The 25,048-nt window shown below is 41.7% G+C and overlaps 1 protein-coding gene across 6 annotated transcripts in view; it reads left to right on the top strand.

Moving 5' to 3' along the window:
* MAST4 (microtubule associated serine/threonine kinase family member 4) overlaps positions 1-25,048 on the top strand; it is a 690,306-nt gene that overhangs the window by 335,624 nt on the left and 329,634 nt on the right. The gene's annotated exons all lie outside the window — the stretch shown is intronic.

The raw sequence follows: 25,048 nt of genomic DNA, 5'->3' as shown, positions 1-25,048 counted from the left end.
TCCTAAGATGTGGGTGGGTTCCAGTGCAACAGTTTACACACTGTTACTGTTTTTGAGAATGATCTTAAACCAATTGAGTCATAGCCAACTCCAGATTCTGTTGGACAAATAGTAGCAGTCACAGAAAAAAAAAGTGTCTGAGATTTTGAGGGTAGAATTTGCTAATCCTACACAGTCCAAGTAAATGGCAAGCCATATTCTGCTGCATGAAAACTTTTAGTAAACGTTTATTAACAAAGAGAACAAAGCATTCCTTCAATTTTCCTGTAAACTCAGAGCACCACTCTGTGCTTTGTATCCTTCTGAGTGTCCCAAACAAGTCTTTTTTGGATTGTTTCACCCAAGGTGGAGAATCTGACAACTCTGCCAGGGCAGGGCTTGCTCACCTTTGAGAAATTCAACCCACAGACTCCTGTGAACCAGCTTCTGGACAGAGGCTGTTCAGCAGTTGTACCTTGGGTGTCAGTTCTAGTCACAAATTCTGGCCTCCTGTTGGTGCACCTGGGTGGACTCAGTGCTAAAATGACTTTGCTACTAAGTTCCTTAATAGTGATTTTAATGCCATAGATGCCAGTGTTGATTTATATTGGTGCTTTCCTGAAATTTCTGTGAGGTTATCATTTCTACAAGGTTATCAGCTTCTATGAGGTTATCATTAAAAAATGTTTAATAACTTTGCCAGCTGAACTTACTTTATTACTAGTTTCAATGACAGAAATCTGGTTTAACATCCATCATACTGACTTCGATTGGAGCAATGAAGACCTTGTTCAAAATGCCAATTAACAAAAATCTCTGGTATTGATCAAGCGACAGAAACCTCTGGTCTCATGCTAATTGTTCACCCTGGGGGGGTAGTTTGAATAGGACCACTGACTACATATAGGATATGATTTTAGCTCATACCTAATACTGTGTTTCTGATGCTGAAGTGTTAGGTAGTGGATTTGGAGATGGCCCTTTTACCACCTTCATTAAATGCCAAGTGTGCCCTGATTCCCACCTTCTAGTTCCTCAGTGTCAGCATCCTGGTGATGAAATTATTTAAGTGCTGTTTGCATGTTCTGGTGGGAAAAAACAGCTTTGAATATAACAGTTGGTTTCATTATATAGGGCTGTACATGGTAAATTTGTGCCTGACTCAAGCTCTTCTTGAACTACATCAAAAGAGTTCGAATGGGCAATAAGGCGCTGTAATGTGGGTCAAGCACATTGACTCTAAGGACAGAGCCTGCCTTTTGGTCAGTGGTGTTTTAATGTTTCAGCTTTTGTTCCCCTTCTTCGTCCTTTATTCACTTTTCTCCTGCCTTGGCATTTTCGAAAATACTATATAGTAAGTTATATATGATGTATGGTGAGTTATCTATGATAATGTGAACTGGCTGATTTTCTTCTGTTGGTAGCTTGTCTGTGGTATGATTTTGTGTGGACCAAGAAATGTGACTTCTTTTTCTAAAAAAAATCTCTAAGAACTCATTAAGCAGCTATAAAGATGTCCGGTGCCTTTGTGTTCTGTGCAGATGGGTTCTGTCATATTACCAAATAGGTTTTAAAGGTCAGAGCATTTGCTCCCCAAAATACTGCAGTTCTTAAAATTTGAGAGGGGCCTAAAAATCTTCTCTAGCATTAATAAGCAATGAAAAGGCTCTGTTGGCTGTACAGCTATGCTGTGCGCACAATAAATAGCAAATAGAAAAGTGCATGTGTGTGGCCGGTGACCTTTAACTGAAAGCACATGGTCTTAGAATCTACACTGCGTCCTTTTCAGCTCAGTAACCTGAGTGCAGTAAAGGATTCTTGCAGATTGCAGGTACCCAGTTCTGGAGGTTAGGAATAGTTGATGATAAACCAACTATCATCTTTGGAGAACATTGCTTAGACAGTGAGTTGGCATTGTGAAATTTTATTTTATTTTTTTCTCTTTTTGGGTCACACCCAGCGATGCCCAGGGGTTACTCCTGGCTTTGCACTCAGGAGTCACTCCTGGCGGTGCTCAGGCGACCATATGGGATGCTGGGAATCGAACCCAGGTCGGCCCCGTGCAAGGCAAATGCCCTACCCTCTGTGCTCCAGCCCCAGCATTGTGAAGTCTTAGAAGACATGTGACTAGGTGGAAATGTTTAGTTGCCTGTTACAACATGGAGCAGTAGATTGTATGTGCTAGACTGAGCTGTGCACTGGACATTGTCAAAAATCATCTCTTAAACCTTGGGCTGCTACTTAGCATGGAACCCTCCTTTTTATAAGTTTTTTTTTATATAGAAAATGAGGAGAGCATAAGATGGTCTCTTGATTAAGTTATAGAATTATTTTTCTTCTCTATCAAGGTTAATTATAACTGGATACTTTACCATTAGGCTTGAGATTTTGGAATGGCATTTCTTGATCCTTCTACAAATGACATGATTCTTCCGTTACTTGCAAAACATTATTAATAGGAAGTGTTCTATCAGTGTCCTTGATGGGCATTAATTTTTAAAACAGAATTACTCTAAAGCTCTGGGGAAAATATTCTCCAGGAAGCAAGGAATTGTGTTCATTCTCTCTCTCTCTCTCTCTCTCTCTCTCTCTCTCTCTCTCTCTCTCTCTCTCTCTTTCTTTAGCTTGGTTTTTTTTTCTCTTAGTCTTAAAAAGCCTTTTGTGCTTTGGGTATAGGCAAAACAAGCTTTTAAATCTGTTTCATTTGAATAAGAGTGGAGTAAAGGGTTAGGGAGAAATCAAAGATAAGTAACGTACCTCCTATTGGCTAAGCTTGTCTACTGGGAATTTCAAAAGTGTCTTTCACTTAGAGAATATGCTCACCTGTGTATCCCCTCGGATAGAACGCCTTAAAACAGCGAATGAACAAAGAATAAAGTAAAGTGGGCAATAGAAATAATAGTTCAAAGACCATGGAGCAGTTATTTGTGGAGCTGGTAAAGGCCTCTGTTAAATAAAAATCAATTTGATATGGGAGCATCAGGGCTAGAATCCAGGGAGACAGGAGGTGGACAGAAATGAACATGAGAGTGTACAGAGGATTAGTTTTCAGATCTCCTGGCATTTCAGCACAAAAGGATGATGAAGATTTATTCTCCATGAGCTCTCATTTTCCATCGGAAGTTTTGCTGATCCAGAATAAATAAGTTTGTAAAGATGATATTGAAATGGTGAGCATGTGAGAGTAAATAGTAGGCAGAGCATCTAATAAATTTTAAAAGCAGAGTGTTGTAACATTCTGTCCTCCTTTATAAGACAAACCAAAATACCCAAACACACAGATTATACAACTCCCCCTCAAACCTGCATATTATTCTAAGAACATTATTTTAATCTGCTGTGGGGCTTAGAAATTCTTTCTACTAATTCTCAGCAATTTCTCTACCTTTTCTTAATGAGAACAAGGTTTATAAAGCTTGGGATCTCCTGCTGGGGAAATCAGCCCAGAGCTATCTCAAAGCAGATGGTCTTCTTTTCTTGCTACTGTAAAACCTTTTAGGATTGATTCTTTTTTCATTTTTACCTGTCTGAAGAGTAAAATGTCTTTGAGACCTTAGAAACCCTTAAAAACTATTCAGAAGGGATAAGGAGCTTTGTTGACCAGATTTCTAGTGGATAGATGATGTAAATTAAAGATAGTGAAGCCCATGGCATTCATTTCTGTCTGCAAAAACAAAATAAAATCAGTTGATTTTAAGCACGAAAGGCATAGGCTTTTAAATATCTACATTTTTGAGCCTTATTATACTTTCAGGATCTGGTCGGTAATTAACACCTTCCTAGTCCCAGGAATTTCAAGTCTTAAAGAATGTTTTCTTATTTTTTTTAGAGGATGTAATACTTGTTACTATATTTAAGGTTGTAGAAAGATGGGAGAAATTGAGAAGACTGATAGCTATACTTGGAGTGTTTTAGTCACATAAAATGTGCTCTATAATCTTTTTTACAATGGCATTTTGGGGATGATGCATTTCCAATAGAAACTTTGGGCGCATCTTGTTATTGTTATTATTTTATTATTATCTTTGATTTTGGGACATACTCAGTGGTACTCAAAATTTATTTTTGGACTCTTTGTTATTCCTGTGGTACTTGGGAGATCATAGGTACTCTAAGGAGCAGACTGGAGCAGCCTATAGCCCTATGCAAGGCAAGTGCCATAGCCCTTGTACATGTCTCCACCTCTGAGACAACTTATTTGCTTTTACATTGGTCGTCTTAGATTACCTTTGGTCCCAGCTAAACTGAGTGTGAGTCTCTTATGTGAAATTTACTAGCTTTGACTTTGGATCAGTTTCTTAATCACTTGCGGTAACCCTCAGTTTGCTCTTTTGGAAAAGACATCACAGACTAATAATCATCAGATTATTTTCAAGGATAGATTATTTTCAAGAATAGATAATCATTACTTCAAGAATAGATGATTATAATCAAATTATATTAGAATTCAAGTTTTTGAGAAAATTTCCCCCTATTAATAAACTCAGGGGTCGACAAGACTGTCCTCTGATGCTTACCTAGAATGCTGGCATGCTCTCAGCAGTGTGTCCCACACGGAAGCTAGATTCTTGAAGGCAAGAGCCAACTTTGGAAATCTGTCCTGTCATATGGTGGTTCAAGTGCATGCTTACAATGAGCCTGATTTGGGTGCCATCCCGGGAACCAAAGTGTCTTCCGATCATCATTGTGCACAACCCTGGAGGCCAGCAAGCACCATTGTGTGTGGCTCCGGATGCTCCAGCGCTGATGGGCAGGCCCGCGTCCCCCCGACACTGAAGGGCGCGAGCAGCACCACATCCTTGGGCCTTGCATTGAACAGCCTGTCCATCTGGCTGAGAGTTTCCGTAGGGGATCCCAGGACTCGTGGGAACCTCCTGGGAACATCTTCTCCCCCCAGTGCTCATCCCCATAAAACAGAATGCAGCATAGTTGGCAAAAGAGTAAAGCAGACAGTACTAAATGGTGTGGAAGGCAGTGCTGGCACAGGGTTGACTTTGAGGCAAGGGAGATCTCTGTGGCAACAGTCGGAAACAGTTTCCCAGAGCTAGGTTGTTTTCATCTATGTCTTGAAAGTCTTTTTATCACAATAGCCCCCTCCCCCGCTCCCCCTCCCCCGCTCCCTATCCCCCCGCCCTACATGCAAGGTCCATAGCCTACTGCTGAGCTACATCCCTGGTTAGGTGTTAGGATTTTTCTTTTTTTTTTCCACTGGGCCATACTGGCTATCCTCAGAGCTTACTCCTGGATTTGTGCTCAGGGATCAGAGGAGTTCAGGGGGCCGTATGTGGTGCTGGAGATTGAAACCCAGTTGGCTTCTTGCCAGACAAGTGCCCTACCAACTGTACTGTTGCTCAGACTCTGGGTGTTAGGATTTTTTCCCAAGAGAATGAACGTAGTTATAACATACCTGAATTCTAAGAGGCATATTAACCTGCTGGGGGGGGGGGAAGGGAATACAAGGAAGGGATGCCACATCATGACTTTTCTGGTAGGAAGCACGGGCCTTGGAGCATGTGCCTGTTTTCACTGTGGGTACCAGCCACGTGGTAGGGCACATGTTTTGTCAGTACAGAAGGGTGACAGCACCAACTATCCCCATTAGAATGTTTTAATTGTTAAATGGTCTGGCACAGCCATTCGACTATGTGTCCCGTCCACTTGGAGAACATGCTGGCAATCAGTAGTTAGCTTAGAAATCGTCTTGGAATGGATATTTAGCTGCACCTCTCCTTTTTACCACTGTGTGCTCAGATCCCCTTGTTCCCTGCTCCCAGTTGTTTCCCATCTGTCCCTTCTTTCCCCCTCAATTTCTTCTTTTCTCTGTCCTTCTTCCTGTATTCTGGGGTTAAGGATGATCTAGACATGCCTTCTTTCAAACATTACATTCCCTCCTCCAGTAGCAGTAGTTTTTGTTATTATTATTATTATTTTAGTATTGGGATCACTTCTAGCAATGTTCAGGGATTACCCTTGGCTCTACACTCAGTAATTACGCCTGACAGTGCTTTTCGGATCATATTCAATGCTTGGGATCGAACCTGGGTTGGGTGCATGCAAGACAAACGCCTTACCCACTGTACTTTCTCTTCAGCACCCCACTTGAGTTATTCTATATACCACAAGTAAGTGAGATCATCATATATAGTGTAGGCTTGGTGCTGGAACAGAGTATGTCTAAAACCCAACTATAAATGACTTTGTAAATCATGGTGTTTTAATAAAATGATTAAAGCAATAAATAAATAAATAAATAAAAAGAAATCGTCTTGGATTGGAGAAGTGGTATAGTGAGTGGATAGGGTCCTTGCCTTTCTTGCAGCCAAACTGGGTTCAATTCCAGGCACTACATTTGGCCGTCATAGGACTGCCTGTAGTGATCCCTGTCTGCCAAGCCAGGAGCAAGCCCTGATCCCTGTGGGTATAGCCCCAAAACAAAATCTTTGGAGTGACCCAGCTCCCCCAGCTGGAAAGGAACAGTGAGTCTTCGAGGACATGAACAGAGCAGCTCTTTGTAGCCTTGCTGTCGAAGGTAAGGGTCTTATGGGCGAATACAGTTGGAGAAACAGGGTAGATGCTATCACAGTACTTCTTAGCTATTAGAAGCAACAATCTGAAGGGACACCCAGCAGTACAGACGGAACCAGGCATGTAATGCTATGTGGAGGGCAATTTTCAATGAAGTTCTCTAATTCTCTTAATATCAGTTAAAGTTATAGGCACCCCCTGCAGCAGACATTTCCTAGGGGTACATATGAGTAGCTGAGTACACGTGTGACCTATGAGAAAGGATGCATCAAGGTGTGGAAGGGGTAGATGGAAAGGGTAAGAGCCGGCAGACAACAAGCACTGGCTGAATGTGTCCTAGGTGGCATGGCTCACCTGCCTCTCTTTCCCGCTGCGATGGTCCCAGAAGAATGGAAAGGCCAAGGGTTGTGCTGCTGAAAACACTTGGAAAGTGGGAGTGGCTGGTGGGAAGGAAGTGGAAGAGCTGACAGTGAAACCTGGGTGGACCCGGGTGCTCTCCATGTAGTGCTCAGCTGTGTGCTTCTCCCAGCATTCCCTTCACAGTGAGACACCAAAACCCAGAGAACTCAGACAACGGATGGGAGGTCCCAGAGCCAAGATGAGGCCAGAGTTGAAGCCAGACTCACTGACTCTGGGTGTCTCTGTTCTTTGCCCTTGTGCCTGGCCAGAACAAGGAGAAGAGCAAACTCTCCACACATGTGCTTTGATACATGCCTGGCAGTCACAGCTGTTTCTGTTTCATGGAGCCTGACAAGTTCTGTTGTTGCTTTTTAATTGAATGCACATATGTATGAAACCTGTTATTGATCCCTGATACTTATTCAAAGGTGTACAGCTTGATGAATTTTCACAAATGGAAATGTCCCATGTGACTACCTCCTAGCTCAAAAATGGAACTTCATGTGCAATCCTGAAAAAACAACAGCTTGAGTCAGTTTTACTAGGCGCTGTGTTTGATTCTGGAAAGCAACATTGTGAAGAAAACATCAGCTTTAACAAAGGAAACAGGAGCCAGAGCGATATCACAGAGATTAAGGCTTTGCCTTGCACACAGGGAACTGATCCATGTTCCAGCCTTGGTACCCCATAGGGTCCCAGGAGCACTGCCAAAAGTGACCCCTGGGTGCAGAGGCAGGAGTAAGCCCTGTGTATGGTGCCCCATGTCTCCTCTAGTTCTTCCTGCTTTATGGAACGGTTGTCTGATATTGAGTCTTACTCTTGCTGCCTCATGTACCAGCTTCCTGGACAAAAACTATGACACCATATATCATACAAAAAGGGTGTTTTCTCATATTCCAAATGCTCAGTTCCTTTTCTTCTTCCCAGGAAGTAACCCTTGTTACTTTTGGGGGCTTGCGTTTTGCCTGGTGATGTGTCTCTCTGGCACACTGTTCTTTGCCTTTGGTTGGACCACATAGAAAAATTAGGTGGCCAGTATGGTGTCCAAGCTAGGATTGCCACCAGCATTGTGACATGGCTAAGTTGCTTTTTGTTCTTAGTTGCCTTGTTGTGCTCTTGGCTACTACAGTCTCAAGGTGGGGAGCTTCATTCCCAATGGGTACTCTATTTGGAGCAAGATTTCTCAGTGTTCATGAAGAAGGCAAGCGCACTATCCAGGTGACACTCTCCATGTTGTTGATTGACCAGAGCAGGAAGTGCTGGGTTGAGGAGCTTTGGCACTGGGCATCAAAACTAGAACTTCACACACATGGCATGAACTTGATCACTGGAGTGACAATTCCAGCCTGGGGTGATATTTTTTCCTTCCTTCCTCCCTCCCTCCTTCCCTCCTTCCCTTCTTTTCTCCTTCCCTCCTTTCATCCTCCTCCCTTTATTTCCCCCTCCCTCCCTTCTCCCACCCTCCCTCTCTCCTTCCCTCCCTCCCTTCCTTCCTTCCTTCCTTCCTTCCTTCCTTCCTTCCTTCCTTCTTTCCTTTTTTACTTTTCTCCCATTTTTATTGAAGTACTGAAATTTACAATATTGTTAATGATAGTTTTATGCACACACCATTCAAAAACCATAACTATTACTAGAGTTCATCTGCTTTCCTCCATTAATGTCCCAAGGATCCTTCCCACCCATAACCCCAGGTGAGTTCAGTTCTGTAGTCCAATTTACAGTTCTGTTGCCTTTATTCATTTGTTGTTCCCTTACTGTTTCTTTATGCCCCACATATAAAAGATTGTTCTTTATCTTTCCTCTCTCTGGCTGACTTTGCTTAGCACAATCCCCGCCAATTCCATCCATGTAGCAACAAATTGCATGATTGCATCAATTCTTACAGATGAGTAATATCCCATTGTGTATATGTATCATGTTTTTTTATGTAGGAGTACTGCTATTTATTCAGCCACTGATTAGCTGATTGAATTGGGCATGAACTCCACCTTACTTTTTTTTTCCATTTTTTTATAATTTTATTTATCGAATCACTGTGAGAGCACTTAAAAAGCTTTCGGGTCTAAGTCTCAGTCGTACAATGAAACACCCGTACCTTCACCAGTGCCCATTCTCCACCCCCAACAACCCCAGTATACCCCCATCCCACACCCTCCCCCTATTTGTGGGGCAGATGATTTCCACATTACTCTCTCCCTACTGTGATCACATTCAATATTTTGACACCAGACTCACCATTATTATTTGGGATTTTACCCCAACACTCAGATCTGCTGAAAAGGCAACCATAGACAATTTGTTTTTCTATTGCTGGTTATGAATAACATATGATGTCACGTGGCTGCAGTAGTGGCTGCGTGATTTTAAAATTCCAAAATTTTAACACTTAAATCTGGAGGGATTTCTGTCAAAACCTGCTGGGTTCCGGGATTTGCTCCTGAGTCTGTGGGATCATGGCTGTTAAGCAGCTTGATCAGGAGCCAGAAAGGCCGTTCATGGGTGGCGACTCGGGATCTCACTGGAGCAGGGAGGAAAGGGCTGGCTCCACCCCCATCCCATGAGGCCCCACGTGTCTCGTCACTGCGGGCCCAAGCCTGACTGTCCAATGGCCTCTGGGGAATAATGGCCAACGAGCCGGCAAGGAGGAGCAGGAGGAGTGATAACACCCTTTCCCCCCTGGGGTTGCCCAGCCACAGTAACCTACTGTGGGGTCCGGATGCATTTCTGCCAAAAGCCGCTGAGTTTCGAGATTTGTTTCTGAGTCTCTGGGATCATGGCCGTTAAGCAGCTTAATCAGGAGCCAGAGAGGCCATTCGTGGGTGATGACTTGGGGGTCTTGTTGGAACGGGGGGAACAGGACCAGCTCCACCCCCATCCCGTGAGGCCCAACAAGTCTCGTCGCTACGGGCCCAAGCCTGACTATCCAATGTCCTCTGAAGCCACCCAGCTCCCAGGGGGAACAGGCCAAGGCACGAAACCTATTCCCAGCTGGGTTGGCCCAGCACTGGTAACCTACTGCAGGGACCGGACACATTTCTGGCAAAAGCCACTGGGTTTCGAGATTTGATTCTGAGTTTCTGGGATCATGGCCATTAAGCAGTTCAATCAGGAACCAGAGAGGCCATGCCTCCAATTATATAGCTGAGCCAGAGGTGGTTTGTGGGTGTGTCTCCCACATACCTAACTTTTGGCCATTTACTTTCTTGGTAAACTTTGCCCCAAGTTTTTGGGGTCTGGCCAAAGGCACAGCAGCAATTTTAGGGTATCTGGAAGTCTGAAGGTGCCATCAGGCTGCTGATGCACTTGCCTCATAGGTACAGATTGACCTGCTGGCGGCACCATACCCCCTTGTATCATCTTTTCTATGTTCAGTCATCTGCTCATGAACACAGGTTGTTTCCAGATCTTAGCTGTTTTGAATAGTGCCACTATGAACAGAGGGGCACAGATATCTTTTTGAAATAGTGTTTGGGGAGTTAGTGATAGATGCCCAGAAGTAGAATTGCTGGGTCTATGGGAGTTCAGTTTCTATTTTTTTGAGAAGTATCCATATTGCTTTCCAAAGGTGTTGAACCAGCAGTGAGTGAGAGTTCTTTTACTCCAGCTACGTGTTTGCACTGATTACTTTTTATTCTTTATTTATGTACCAACTTTACAGATATGAGTTAGTATCTCTTAAGAGTAGCCATGTTTTGACGAAGGAGCTAAGGGGGTGAAATGGAGCAATGATAGTGTCTTCAACAAACAGTGTTGGGAAAATTGATCAGCTGACATTAGAAACAAACTCACACGTCTGTCTCATACCTTACCTAAAAATCAACTCAAAATGGATTCATTAAAGACCTTAATATCAGACCTCACTCCTTAAATTTTACTGAGAAAAACAGGCAGAATCATTCAGGAAGTTGAATTTAAATATCATCTTGAAGTGACTTAGTGCCATTGGCCAAGCAAACAGATGAAAAAAATAAATAAATGGACCTGGAGAGATATTCTAATAGTTAGGGAATTTACCTTGAATTGGCTGGCTTGGATTCAATCCATTTACCTCATATGGACCATCGGCCCATAAAAAGTGATCCCTAAGCTCTGAACCAGGAGTGAGTCCTGAGTAAGTCCTGAATACCACTGGATGTGGCTCTAAAATAAATAAATTGAAAAATGGGATTATATCAAATTTAGAAAATACTTCACTGCCAAAGAAACAATGTCTAGAACTAAAAAACACCGCACAAGACTAGGATAAAATACCTTTCCACCACTCATCCAACAAAAGGTTAATATCTAAAGTTATAAAGAACTTAAGAAACTTAACAACAGCAGCAAAAATAGACTCATCAGAAAATAGGGACAGGAGCTGAACAGACACTTCCTTAGGACATGAAAAATGCTCCTCATTCCTTATCACCAGGGAAATGCAGATCAGAACAACAATGAAGTACTCTTTTTGACTCCAGTGTTGGAGGCACCCTTTGACCTCAGTGCCTCGCCGGTCCCCCACTCCGCCTGATTGGGGTCTTAGGTCATGCTGCCAAGAGCGCTGCCAAGTGTCCATTCTTCTCTTCATTCCTGCATGTGTCCATCTCAACTTTCAAGGACTGGAGTTAGTCTGCACTGGAGTTAGCAGAATTCTATATTCCTCAGAATCCTGTTAAAAATAGACAGAGGACACCCCAAAATTTCTACCCCAATGTCTGTCTAGTCAGATGGAATTCTAGGAAAGTAAGTTCCTCTTATTTTACATGATGCTACGTCTATAAAATCTGCTATGTACTTAGTATTATAACACTCAAAATGACAGAGTGATAAATGTCGTTTGGGACTCCACCCCACCAGCTCATACTAAGCACAGCTTCTTTGTGGTCAGGCATTGCTCACAGTGCCAGCTCCAGCCAGTTACCTGTTGAAAAATCACTCTCTGCTCTTTTCAAAAACATCTTTTTACTGAGGTGTGATGCATATACTGTAGAGCAAAGATATTTTAAGTTGAATATTGTCTGACAGATCAAAACTCCTTTTTTTCCTGTGATGGCATCTCAGAATCAAGTGCAGGCATCCACATCCATGAGCTTCTGTGCACCGAGAGGACCCAGTGAGGGTCTCTCAGCATTTCCTGCACCCCCACAAGGAAACTATTGTACTGCCTCTGAGGCAGTTTTCAGAGTGTTTTAAATTTTTGTCTTATTTTTCAAGTCTTCTGTTTTTCCTATTGTTGCTTCCCAACGTGATAATTTGTTAGCCAGTAACTGATAGTTTCACAGGCCTGGGGTGCAGCTCATGAATAGGTCACGTGTCTCACATGGATGAGACCGGCCTTCTGCCCCTACACCAAAGGAAAAATGACAGCTTTGTTTTCCTTCTCTTTCTTTTTTTTCCTCTTTCTCTAAAAATAGGGCATTGGGCTTCAAAATATAGGTAAAATTCAGTGCAAAATAAAGACATGTAAAGACCATAATCGCTGTCTTTAATATTTCAGTTTTGGGAATTTGTTTTTAATCCATTTTAATATTGCTAAAAATACCATGGAGGGAAAATTCCTTAGTTTGGGACATGGCTCTTTTCTAACAAATCTTTAGAGTAGTTATTATTTTCCAATCAGGCAAAGGATAAATGCAGACAAATGAATTGTTAAAGCCCAACCAATTGATTCCCTTTCCCCAGCACCCCTCCCCCCCCCACACACACACCCTTAGGTCTTTAAAAACTGGCGAATCTCAGTTATTGACTTTTTTCTGAGTCATCAGAGTTATGCTTGCCAAAGACTTGGGCAACAGGCAATTGGCCAAGATGAGATTAGCAATTTATTTAGAGGAAGGGTGTCAGGAATCTTTTTAATTTAGAGGTGAAGAGATCATGGAATGGGTTAAGTACAGGTTACCCAATTTGGCACTAGATTTGCTAGTGAATTGCTGAAGAATTGCTGAAGCCCTCCTTCCCCCTTGCTTCAAGGGCTTCTATATCCTGTTTGCCCTCATGTCCTATTCCTTAAACCAAAAATAGAAAAAAAAATTTAGAACGTAAGCAGGGACTCTTTTTTTTTAAATGTAGGATTATTGCTATTTATTCAGCCATTGATTAGCCTGATTGAATTGGGCATGAACTTCACATACGCAGGAACTCTTAAAAGTAATTTAGACCTTTCACCAGACTCTTCTTATCTTGTCTGAAAATTCTGATAGGGCTTTGGGAGAAGTTTGCTTCCTCTCAGCACATGAGCAAACAGCTGGGCAACTCAGGTACATTGCCCAGATGCTCAGACGCCATGCTTATCTCCCTTGTAATTGAATTGCAGAAAAGTCTGTGACAACACCATCCCCTATTTTTCAAGGTAAATGGACTTTGTCAATACTTCCCAGGATGCCACTACATGCCTACTTCCTGTATGATTCCTGGAAGATTCAGCTGTGCTTTGTATTCATTTTACTCAGCATTCACTGAACCTCACTCATGTTAACTAAAGCTTGTTTTGTTTTTGTGAAGTTCCTTGACCATTATCAACTTCTAAAACTGTGGGTCACTACCCCAGTATGGGTTCATGCTGCCATAGGTATGGAGATGGGAGTACAAAAACTTGGCAGCAATAAAAGGTTTCTGAATGTGCACTGACTTAAAATTCAAAATCAACCACTTGATTAGTCCAAGATGTTTTTGGCAGCATTTGCCCATGTTGCCCTTCCCTGGCGGAAGGGGTTCTAAGAGTGAAAAGTTTAAGAACAAACCCTGATCTATTCAAACACACCTTCCACCGCATTCCCCCACCCTGCTGTGGCTTTATATTTTATCATAGGCAGTTTGATATTATTCATCTTAGATACCTTTTTTGAAAAAAAGAAAATTTGTTTTTCTTTTATATTTTTGCTTAGTACTTCACTTCATTTCAGATCATTTCTGTCATCCTGAGTTAAACTTTGCCTTTCTTTTCTTTGTTCACTCAGCAAGTAAGCACATTTTGTTCTGACATCTTTCAGTCTAGCTTCCTTACATTTTTCTTTTTCTATTTTTAGAGTCTTTCTTTATGGACATTTTCCATGTCTTTATTTGTGCTGTCATTAGTGTTTGCCCTGGTCTCCTTGAGTGTTATTGTGTGAGTCTTTGTCACCATGATCTCAACCATCACCATTGTCTGTTTTCTCTTTTTGTTCATGTATCAGGAGAGCACCCGGACCTAGGTGACCCAACTCACATAGAGAGCAGGGTGACTCAGACTCAGTACCTCTACTCAAGTGGTCTGACTTAGAGAAGACACTCTTCATTCTGGAACTAAGTACTTCAGTTAGTTCCTGTTGTTCTTTCATTCAAAATGCTTGGTAGTTCCTCAGAAAGCAACAGATATACCAAGAGGCAGAATATCCTAGTTTTTGAGATTTCTTAAGATAAGAGACTCACTGTCACCTCAACAATCAGAGCAAGCTTGATATGCTACAAAATAAGAACTTTGAAATACTTTATGGCACCAAAGAGATAGTATAGAGTTAAAATGTGCTGTTCTAGCCTACAGCTGGTCCAGCTTTCATCCTGGCACTGCATCTGGTCCCTGGAATATCGTCAGGGGTGACTCACGAGCACAGAACCAACAATAGCCCCAGATCACTTGTGAGTGTGGCCCAACTTTCTCCCACCAAATATTTTTTTAAATAACCTCAAGGGGAAAAGGTCCAATAAAGTAAATTCCAAGAAGTAGTGAACTTTTGAAAGAAAGGAAGAAGACATGGTAGTTGGAGGAAGAACCTGCCATAGATGGGTTGAAGAGGAAGGAGCCATTTCAACTTAAAACACGCTCTTTTATATCTTCATTTCTGTTGTTGAGACTAATAAATGGCCTATTGGGTTGTCTACATCCTAAGGGGAAGTAAGTGTTTCAGAAATAGGAACTTTGTCCAGTATGATCAGGAAATGTACCAATAGGGGAAAACAAACAAAGATAAGCCTTGGCCGTTGATAAATATGGGGCATTTTTTGTGGTGGTCACTGCTTTATATACACTTGGCATAGAAGTTGTCCTTATTAAAAAAGAAAAGAAATTGTCCTTATTTACTTTCACATGAGCCATAGACCTAGAGTACCAAATTCATGCATTTGTGTTTATTTCTTCCTTTAGTTGAGCACTGTCAGGTACAAGAGTTTAGTCTGTGTAAATCTTGCTTCTGTCTTCTCTTGGATTTGCTGTGCACTCTTGCACAGCGCTCCAGGGGACACTTTACTGAATTTCTAACACAGGGAACTTGCTGCTTTCATTACCAGTTCAGCAAGACAGATAAGCAAGATACTAAATGTAAGAACTGGTATATTACATAGCAGAAATTTGGCATTTAGGTTTTCTTATGGTCATCTTACTGTGGTGTGAAAATGAGGTGTGGTTGAACTTTTTTTTTTGAACCTGCGTTTCTTTCAAAGTGTGTCTGAATTTTGAGTATGTGTCTGGATGGTGTTTCCCTGAAATACGTGCCACTAATTTGGGGAACACTGAAGGCCATGTCTCTTGATCTTGGAAAATAAAATGATGATGAGTAAAAATTTTAGGGCTGTGGGTTACAATTAGGTGCATCTCAAACTCTACTTGAACAGAGTTCTTTGGGAAATGTTTAGTCAAATGATTCTCATTCTTTATTTTAGAGAATATGGGTAACTCATATTGGTTGTCATTATGTCCACTTGGAAAACTCTTCTCCCATTCCTTTTTGAAAATTTCTGTTGCATTTGTGCAGGAAGAATGGGCTCTAATCTAGATGTCCATCTCATTATGGCTGTATCTCTTACTGGCCTCCTACTTAGGACAGTATTTATGTTGAAAAGATAGGCCACTGAAGGGGTATAACGGTCTTGGCTGCCTTATTTGTCCAAGGACTGTCCTAGTTTGCTAGACCAGGAAAATAAGCTAGGTCAGCTGTCATATCCCCCAAATGAAAAAAGACAGCTCGCTGCCGAGACTGCAATTGGAAGGAAAGGTCAATCAATATATTACCTTTCCTTCCGTGTGTTCTTGCCTGCCGGCTGAGCTGTGCCATCTCACCAGTGGTGGTAATCTCTTCTGTTAAATTTTATTTTAACCTTGCAAATAGGTTAAAGGAAGGGCACAGTTAATAATGTCTTCTCTTCTACACCTCTAAGCCTATTATTTGGGAGGAATCTTGCTCCTCCTTCCCCGTTAGACCCAAAGCCCACTTAGCCTGGCTTCAGTGGAGAGTTAGGCTTTCTGTTCTGTGGGAATTTTTCCTCGAGTTCTGTCATGCTCTTGCACAGACAGAATTGCACGAAGATGCTGTGATTCTAGACACTAGCCAGGATCTATGTGGAATAGGGAGATTTCAATATCTTTCTCAGTCAATATGTTGACTACTCCAGCAGCCATGCAGTGCGATACGGTGCATCACCCATACTTGAAATAGACTGCAACGGGAGGCCAGAAAGGAGCATAGATTTTCTAACACAGCATGTTAGATGAAATGATTTTGTGTACTTTGAAGTGGAAAATTCAATCAGAATTTTCCACACTTTTTAGTTAAAGCAACACTGTTTTTTATTGATGAAAGGTAGACTAAGAAAAATACAGAATGCAAACAGAGTAGACAACAAATCTACCATTATCCCTAGCCATAGCAAGACACATTCTTTCCCCTTGTAATTTATGGAAAGATACATGAGTTCTTGAAGAAAAGCAGGTCCGCTTCAGATACACTGCTTTGAATGCTTGGGACACAGGCCAAATTGGTTTAGCATGTGTGTTGAAAAAAGTACAATTTCGCTCTTGAGAAATTTTTTGTCTTTTCATTGAAGTGGACTTTATGCTTAGTAAAGGACAATTAAAGCACTCAGGTCATCTATTTTGACTGGAATTTAAAATAGCTGAGCTCATTTGGGAAGCACCTGAGAGAATCAATAAGACATTCAAGGATAAATTCTCTAAGCTTTCATTCAAGTAGGCTTAGAGGATATTTAAATTTATTTCTAGTTTTCATCTGTCCTTTGGTGCACTGAAGATCTACAGCATAACCACCTATTATGTAGATGAACACTTTATACTTTCAAATTGCAAGACCTTCGGGTTACAATGTCAGATTTATACATGAATATTTAAGTGAGAATAATAATATAAGCATGATCTATGTGTACCAGTCACTTTCCTAGTACTTTATGTGTATTATTTTATTTAATCCTCACAACAACACTATGAGCTCTTAACACCTATAATTTCCAGTAAGGGAAGAAAGTCACAGGAAGAATAAGTGCATTTCCTCAGGCATCCCCCTACTAAGCCAGTCTTCTGAACCCCTTTCCTGGTTGTCTCCCCGAGGTTTTGCTTCCTCAACATATTCATGCTAGCGGGCTACAGATTCAGGTGGCAGGTTAGCAGCATAATTCAATTAGTGTGTCACATTGGGAAGATAGCATTTTTATATTTAGATTACTTCTAAAATGTGAGGTATGATTTCTGCTGTGTGAAATCTGAAAAAACCCCAGCTAGAGAAAAGCAGAGTGGAATGGCAGTTTGTAGGGGCTGTGAAGGGGCAGTAGGTTGGGTGGGGTAGGGAATGGGAAACAGATACTTGAAAGTAGCCGAGACAAGTCTTGGTGGACAATAAAGTTGACCACAAAATAGGTATTGTATAACTTAGGTCTTAGTTGTTTCCTAAAAGAAGCAATAATTATGTGGCATGGTAGAGATGTTTGCTAAGGCTCCCCTGACAATGGCATGGCAGTGTACATCAAGTCAGTGTTTGTTGGACACATCTTTAACTTTTACTGTGTCTTATGTCAGTTACAGCTAGATAGAAAAAGAGATGCATAATTGACAGCCTTTTAAACTTAAGCACTGTTTTTTTTTATTATTACTATAAAATCCAATTCCATTTTTTCTCTTTTTTTAAAAAAATTGTTTTTAAGGTGACAGAACTATTTAATAACATCAATGTATTGAAGCAGAGAGATAGTATAGGAGATGAGCTTCTTGGTATGCAGCTTCAGTGGCCATACTCTGATTTAATCTCCAGCACTACATATGGTCCTCTGAGCCCTACCAGCAGTCACCTCTGAACACAGACCTGGGAATAACCCCTAAACACCTCTAGGTGTGGCCCCAGATCCTTCTGAAAATAAAAAAGTAAAAGCACTATTGCAAATTTATCAGCTTGTCAAGCAGTGTTGCTTAGGATGCCAAATCTTCACACTATTATTACTCTGATTTTATTTTTATCCTGTGCAATGCAAGTCCAGGACACACTTACTATTATAAAGTACAGTGTAGTTTACAGTGGAATTCAATGTAGGAACACATTTTTGATGTGTACTCTAGTAAGGATAATGTCTAGTATACTTTAAATTTTTAAAATTTTTTAAAAAATAAAAATCAGTAAAGTAATGTAAAAGACACCCAGATGAAAGTCACCAAAATTCACCTCTAAATTGTAAATGTGAGCTATAATTCACATAAGGGGAACATCTTCTTACTTAGAAGCTTTCTTATCATTTGATAGATAGACCAACTAACTGCTGAAAATTTTCATAGGTTTCAAATATAAGTGTTCACCCCCAGTAGAGTCCTTGTGATCTAAAAAAATCACCAAGGATCATTCTGACTTTGAGAAAAGGGTTCTGTCTTTGCAATGAGTACAGAATTCAGTCTTTGGGAAGAAGCAATTAAAACCCTAAGGCTTTTATTGCTTTTGGTGCTTAAAAATAAGGGGAGGGGGGCGCGGGTGGGTAAACTTCACTACATTGTAATATTTTCTGCTAATTAACTGTCACAAATGCAATGTCATTAAGTTGGGAGTCTCTTTTGGTTAACTTCAAAGTCATTACCACATACTGTGCAGCCCTCCCAGACACGCTGTAGGCAGGGGAACCATGCTGCCCAGCCTTCTGCTTTTCATAGCAATCCCATCCCTGTTCAAGGACCACTTGGTGATTTTTCTTGGGTCAACAAGCAACAGCTCTCCTCATGCTCAGAGGAGGTGACCCCAGCATTATCTGGATACCTGGCCTGTATTTAGATACAGTTCTCCAAAGCTGATTTGCAAGGTTGAAGGTGATCTGCTTGGAATGTATTTATTTGCAAATAACAGAAAACTCAACTGGGAGCAGCTTCAGTAAATAGGATTGATTATTCCCCACATAAAAATGTCTGTTAGTTGAATGTTCAGGGCTGATGCAGTGTGGAAACTATGTCATAAAGTCTACTTGTGTCTTAACTCTGTTCCCCTGATATAAGACCTCTGACCTTGGGCAAAAGTACAGCACAACTTTTCCAAGATTCAGTTTCCCCATGAGAAAAGAAAAGGTGTAATCTTTCCTGTCAGTGTGTGTGTGTGTGTGTGTCTTGGGGAGGAGGGCTAAGGCTTAAGTGAACAGATGAGAAAGTTGGTGACCTAATGCCCAGCACTTACTAGGGCAACATCCAGAGTTTCTATTGTGAGGACAGAGTGTAAAGTAGGAGTTGGGGGTATTACTTGAACCCACTTTCTTGGGTCTTAGAATTCCTGATTTTTGCATTTTTCAGTTGATGTTATTTGAGAATGGCTGCCTGGGGGGGAAAAGACACATAAAGCAGTTGGATACAGTACTCTTTAACAAATAACTATTACTATGTAAAATATGCCCTCTACAAGCCAATTGTTTATTTTATTCCATGACCTCTTTACAATAAATTTCAGCACCATTAATGGCTTAAGTCACATTATTGATTATGGGAATATGTATGTCATTAATCTTCCACTGCCCTGGTACATTTTATATGTAAACTCTTAAGTGTCTTCTTTTGCATTTAGATGGAGAAGAGGGGTGGAAAGAAAGCATTCAGTGGGGATTGGCTTCGTATAGTATTTCAAGAGCTCCCTTGAGTTGATTTGCCAGTAAATTCCTACACTCTGATGGGCTTTAGTACAGTGACTGCTAGATAAACTAAGAGTTGTCCTCAGTAAATAAAAATGATTAGTCTCAGCTGAATAAATTCACTATCACTGAGCAGATAGTCTTATGTACATCTGTTTCCTGGTTCTATATAAAGACTTTTTCCTCTTTGTATTAAGGTTGTCTGTAATTTTAATTGAGTCTTTGAAGTTTTATCTGATTTTTAGAAATTTGCTCATAAAAAGATATTGATTCTCTAAGTTAGGGGGTGGCTAGTTAGCTGATATCCCTTTTTTGCTTTTTGGGGTCACACCTGGCGATGCTCAGGGGTCACTCCTAACTCTACACTCAGGTATTATTCTTGGAAGTGCTTGAGAGACCATATGGGATGCCAGGGATCTAACCCAGGTTGACCATGTTCAAGGCACATGCCTTCTCTGCTGTCCTATTGCTCCAGCCCCCTGATCTCCTTCTACAGAACCTGGAAACCCCCATGTCGAAAATGTCTCTTGGACCTGAACAATGGTAAATCAGACAACACTTTTGCCTTGTACCTGGCTGACCCAGACTCTATTCCCAGCACCACATATGGTTTCCTGAGTCTCACAAGAACTAGTTCCTGAGCGGGAGTCCAGGAAAAAGCCCTGAGTACCACTGGGTGTGGCCCCAAAACCAAAAAGAAAAGGAGAGAACGAGTCAAATCCATGTTGAAATGTAGCACTGTAGCACTGTCCTCCTGTTCATGGATTTTGCTCGAGTGTGCACCAGTTGTGAGACTTGTTGTTACTGTTTTTGGCATATCGAATATGTCCCAGGTAGCTTGCCAGGCTTTGCCGTGTGGGCTAGATACTCTCAGTAGCTTGCCAGGCTCTCTGAGAGGGGAGGAGGAATCGAACTCGGATCGGCTGCGTGCAAGGCAAACACCCTACCTGCTGTGCTGTGTACTTTAACAAAATGATTGCAGTTCTCGATGACTGCTTCTGGAGTGGAGGGTATGTCAGTGAGGAAATATGAGAGGACCGAGAGAAACAAACCTGATCTGAGAAGCAGTCTTCTCTCTAGCTGCCTAATTTTGGTATTTATTGTTTTCTTTTTAATCTTAATTTTTCATTCATCAATGTTCTCTTCTTCCCCAGGGCATTTGAGCAGCTAATGAGAAGATACTAAAATCAAATAAGGCTTTTGCACATCGAAGATGTTTGCCACTGTTCTCTTAAAGTATCCCATAGATTTATACTGATCCTAAGGGGTGTCTCATATCCACTATATTAACTAGCTTTTTAGAAGCTTATGAACATTGTAGCTTTTATCGATTCCAGGGAATTGTGCCCAACAATAAGCAATAAAAGTCGATGGTAACTTTCCTCCCATATAGGGGTGTGCAGATCAATATTTTGAATTTACCGTAATTTGCAGGTAATGGATGGAAGAACTGAAAAAAATTGCGCGGCCTCACGGAGCACAGCTGTGCTGTGCTGCCTTTTTATCTAAGCTCACTGTAGGTCACAGGCTTTCCCGGGCAACAAGAAACACAGTTAAGCGGCAGGGCTGAGACGTGTATTTATCAAGAGCCTTTATAAGCCTCATCTAAGGAAAAAAGAAAACCACAACTTGTCCACAGTGACCTTGATTTTATGGTCATGAAAGTCTTCTGAACTGGCACTGAGTTCGAGGCAATTAAAATTCAAGATATCTAGCATTTCTGTCTGATCTCCTTCTCCTAGAGAGATTTTCCTGCTGATTAAGTGTCAGGGTGTGTGATTTTACTGAAGCCTGATTTGCTTCACATCTTCCAGTTCTTCTAGTTCTTTCGCGCTCAGCACCCCGCCCACATTCACATTCATTTCCTTATTTCTCTCTGGGTCAAGCTGGGCTTCTGGGGTGCTAAAATGAATCTGAAATTTGAATAGTAATGGCTGGCACTAGGGCCAGCATACTTCTGGCTAGGAGCCATGTTAAGTACGGGACATTGTTCTCTTGTCAATCTTGTCCACACCTCTGGCAAACCTCTCTTCATTGTATCATTTAAGAAACTGAGTCATAGAGAAGGACACCTTTTGCATTGATTTAGGCCAGAATAGAGGTAGATCTGAGTTTGTATCCTAGTTATATAAGGAAGTAAACTTAGGTTTAAATAAGGATTTTTTTCTCCCCAGCCGGTAATGCTCAGGGGTTAGTCCCGGCTCTGCACTCAGGAATCACTCCTGGCGGTGCTCAGGGGACCATATGGGATGCTGGGAATTGAACCCGGGTTGGCTGCGTGCGAGGCAAATGCCCTACCCACTGTGCTATTGCTCCAGCCAACTTCCTTTTTCTCTTATGAAGGACCATTTGATCAAAATGAGTTTTCCAGATTTTGAAAATGATACTGGCACATTCAGTTGAAAGAGTTTTCTTCTTTGAAAACAAAACAAGCATGTAGAACACAGTAGGACTAGAAATTATTAAGCTTGGAAAAATCACATTTCACTTAGTCTACAGTAAACACTGAACAAATTGGAGATGTTATTAATATAGGACTAGATATATTTCAGTGAACCCTGCCCTTAGGCATGGAAAATATTGTGGGATGCCAACAGTCCTCAGATTACAGTAAATCAGAGGTTAGGTTGTATACAAATACCCGGTTCCCTACCTTGACTTGGGGATGAGGGATGGTGCTCCCAAGTGGTGCTTGGGTGATTCTTGGGGAAGGGGGTGGTCTCAGGGCATCACCTGAAAGTACCTAGGACAGTGGGATTCTGGGTATGGAATTGGGATTGACAGAATGCAAGGCATGACCCCTTTTAGCCCCTCTCCTGTTTCTCTGCCCACACACCCACCCCAGACTCCACTTGATTTTTTTTTTCCATCAAGATTGTAACATGTTAGGGAAGCATCAAAACACAGAGTAATTGGTTGGAAAGGAAACATGTTTCATTTATTCATTTACTTGAGGTTAGCAGATTATTTGACTTGTTACGCTTCTTCTACTTTAAAATTTCTGTGTAAAAGTAACATATTTGCAAAGGTTTTGCTTCAAATAAAATCAGCCTATAAAAATAAGTGTGAAATGTGCTTCTTGAGAGCTGCAAAGACATGTGTGACATCGCTTCTTTACCAATCCTAAGAGGACTCTGCATTCTCACCCTGAATGTGGCGTGCTAGCCTAGCCTCTATGAGGGGTGCAGTGCCAGCAAGTCTCCTGCGGGTAAATAAATGAAACTTCTCTGGGCTGGCTGATGCAGTCAAAGACGAGACAAGACATTTTACTACCTCAGAAGTGCATTACCTCCCTAGGGCCCTGCTCTCTCAACTGTAAAACCGAAACAACAGGAGCGATTAATTAAGCTAATGAACGTAACTGTGAAATGTTAGATACTTCTACTAAGTGGATGATGGTTGAGGTAGACGCTCTTACTGAAGAGAAACAATTCCCACCGTTTGTATAAAAAAAATCCAATGGAGAAAGGATTTGTGATAGTTGATGCTTAACTTCCGTTAAGACAGACCCAGGATACTCAGTTTTGTACTTCTCTCTCCTCACATTTTGATCTTGTTTTCCTGTTTCTCGGGGCCCTTTTGGTTTAACTGATGTGGTTTTGCCATTCCTTGACTTCACTTTCTGATTTCTACATTTAACTTGAGAAAGGCCTTCTCACTGCTTTCAGAGGGCTCTTTTTTCTCATCTCTGACGTTTCCCCTGTAGCCTTTCAGGTTTTAAATCATCCCTGCAACCAGCCTGAAACCACCCCTTCCCAACTCTTATAGGTCTTATATATGACTTCGCTCTGGAGTCTGCCCTCCTTATCTTCCTCACTCCCTCCGCCCTGTTCTTTGCTCTCTCTCAATCATGCTTCTTGCATTGCCCCCTAAGCCTTCTACCTCCTTTCCAAACTGCCTTCTGTGAGCCACTCAGCACCCCTGATGCCGATGATTCTGAAACCGGCTCAAGGAAATTAGTAGTTGAATTCATTCTCAGCCAGCAGAAAACCTGTCTGGTGAGGCTGTGGTTGGAAAATGTGGGGGCTGTCCCCTTATCTTTTCCTAAAGGGTAAGAGTCAGGAAGCCTCAATCAGATGTTTACATTTGCAGTCACATAGGAAGTAGTGCCTCAGGGGATCAGCCCTTGAGTGAATTTATTGAAAACCTTGGACCCCATGAAACTCACCCTTCCTCAAAAGTGCTCCCTGGTCCCTCGATTACAAAAACAACAACATCATCAACAACAACAACAACAACAGACATTCCAGTGACTGTGAAGAACAGACATTGCCTTGAGGACGAATCTACCATCTTCAGATCTGCTGATGTGTTGTGATACAGTTTTATCTCTCTGACCAGCCCTGTGTCTCTTATTTGAGGGGACCTTGGGTGGCAGTGAAACAGAATCTTTGGAGTTACAGTTCCTTGAGATGTCTCCAATTGACCGTCTTGTTCTCCTGTTTAAAGTATCCCATGAGTTCTTCATTGCCTTTAGCACAGTTAGACTGTTCTCAATACCGCCTGTGCCTTGCCTCCATGTCTTGACGCTTTTCCGTTTCTGCTTTCTGTTCCAGCCATTCCCTGTTTCTCAAGAGCTGTGTTTTGTTTGACTCCACCATATCTTGCAAAAGCTGTTTTCTCTTGGGAAATTTCTCCCTTCCTCTCCTTCTCGTGAGGCTGGAAAACCAGCTCCCAAATAATGCTGGGAAAAGACCAGGCTTAAGTTGTTGTGTCATTTGGGAATGTTTGAATTGCAAGAATACTCCATGCAAATTAAACTCGTTCAAACAATAAGGGGACTCAGTTGGCTGATATAATTGAGAAGTCCACTCACAGACAAGGCCAGATCTATTGTTCAGAGATACCACCCAAGACCCAGTAGACTCCTTTTGTCCTCTCTGCCACCTTTGTTATCAACCTGCGACTACCAGTGCCTCCCTGGAAAGGGAGGGAGTTCTTTACCAAGCAAACTGTTTTGCTCTTGTCCTCCCAGATTTAATTACTAGCCTTCTTTGAACTAATTACTTTGGCTGATGCAATGAGTTTTATTACTGGCTTAACCTGAACTTAGCCTCGAGGTTGAGAATAGTGGCAGTTCCTCCAGATTTCGTTATCATGAATAATAGGGAGCATCACTGGACAAGAAATACCCTTCATGGAAAACTGACCACCCCTTCCCTTGGCATTGCGATCTCATTTAATAGGACCCTATTATAAAAAGTAAAGTAAGTAAAGGCCCTCCCGTTGATCATTGATTTGCTCGAGCGGGCCCAGTAACGTCTCCATTGGAGACTTTGTTGTTACTGTGTCTGGCATATCGAATACTCTCGGTAGCTTG

The sequence above is a fragment of the Sorex fumeus genome, unplaced genomic scaffold (assembly GCF_029834395.1).
Source record: "Sorex fumeus unplaced genomic scaffold, SorFum_2.1 ptg000018l, whole genome shotgun sequence".
In the NCBI taxonomy this organism is placed as follows: Eukaryota; Metazoa; Chordata; class Mammalia; order Eulipotyphla; family Soricidae; genus Sorex; species Sorex fumeus.
The sequence above is the reverse complement of the archived record's forward strand: the minus strand, read 5'-3'. Positions and strand labels throughout refer to the sequence as shown.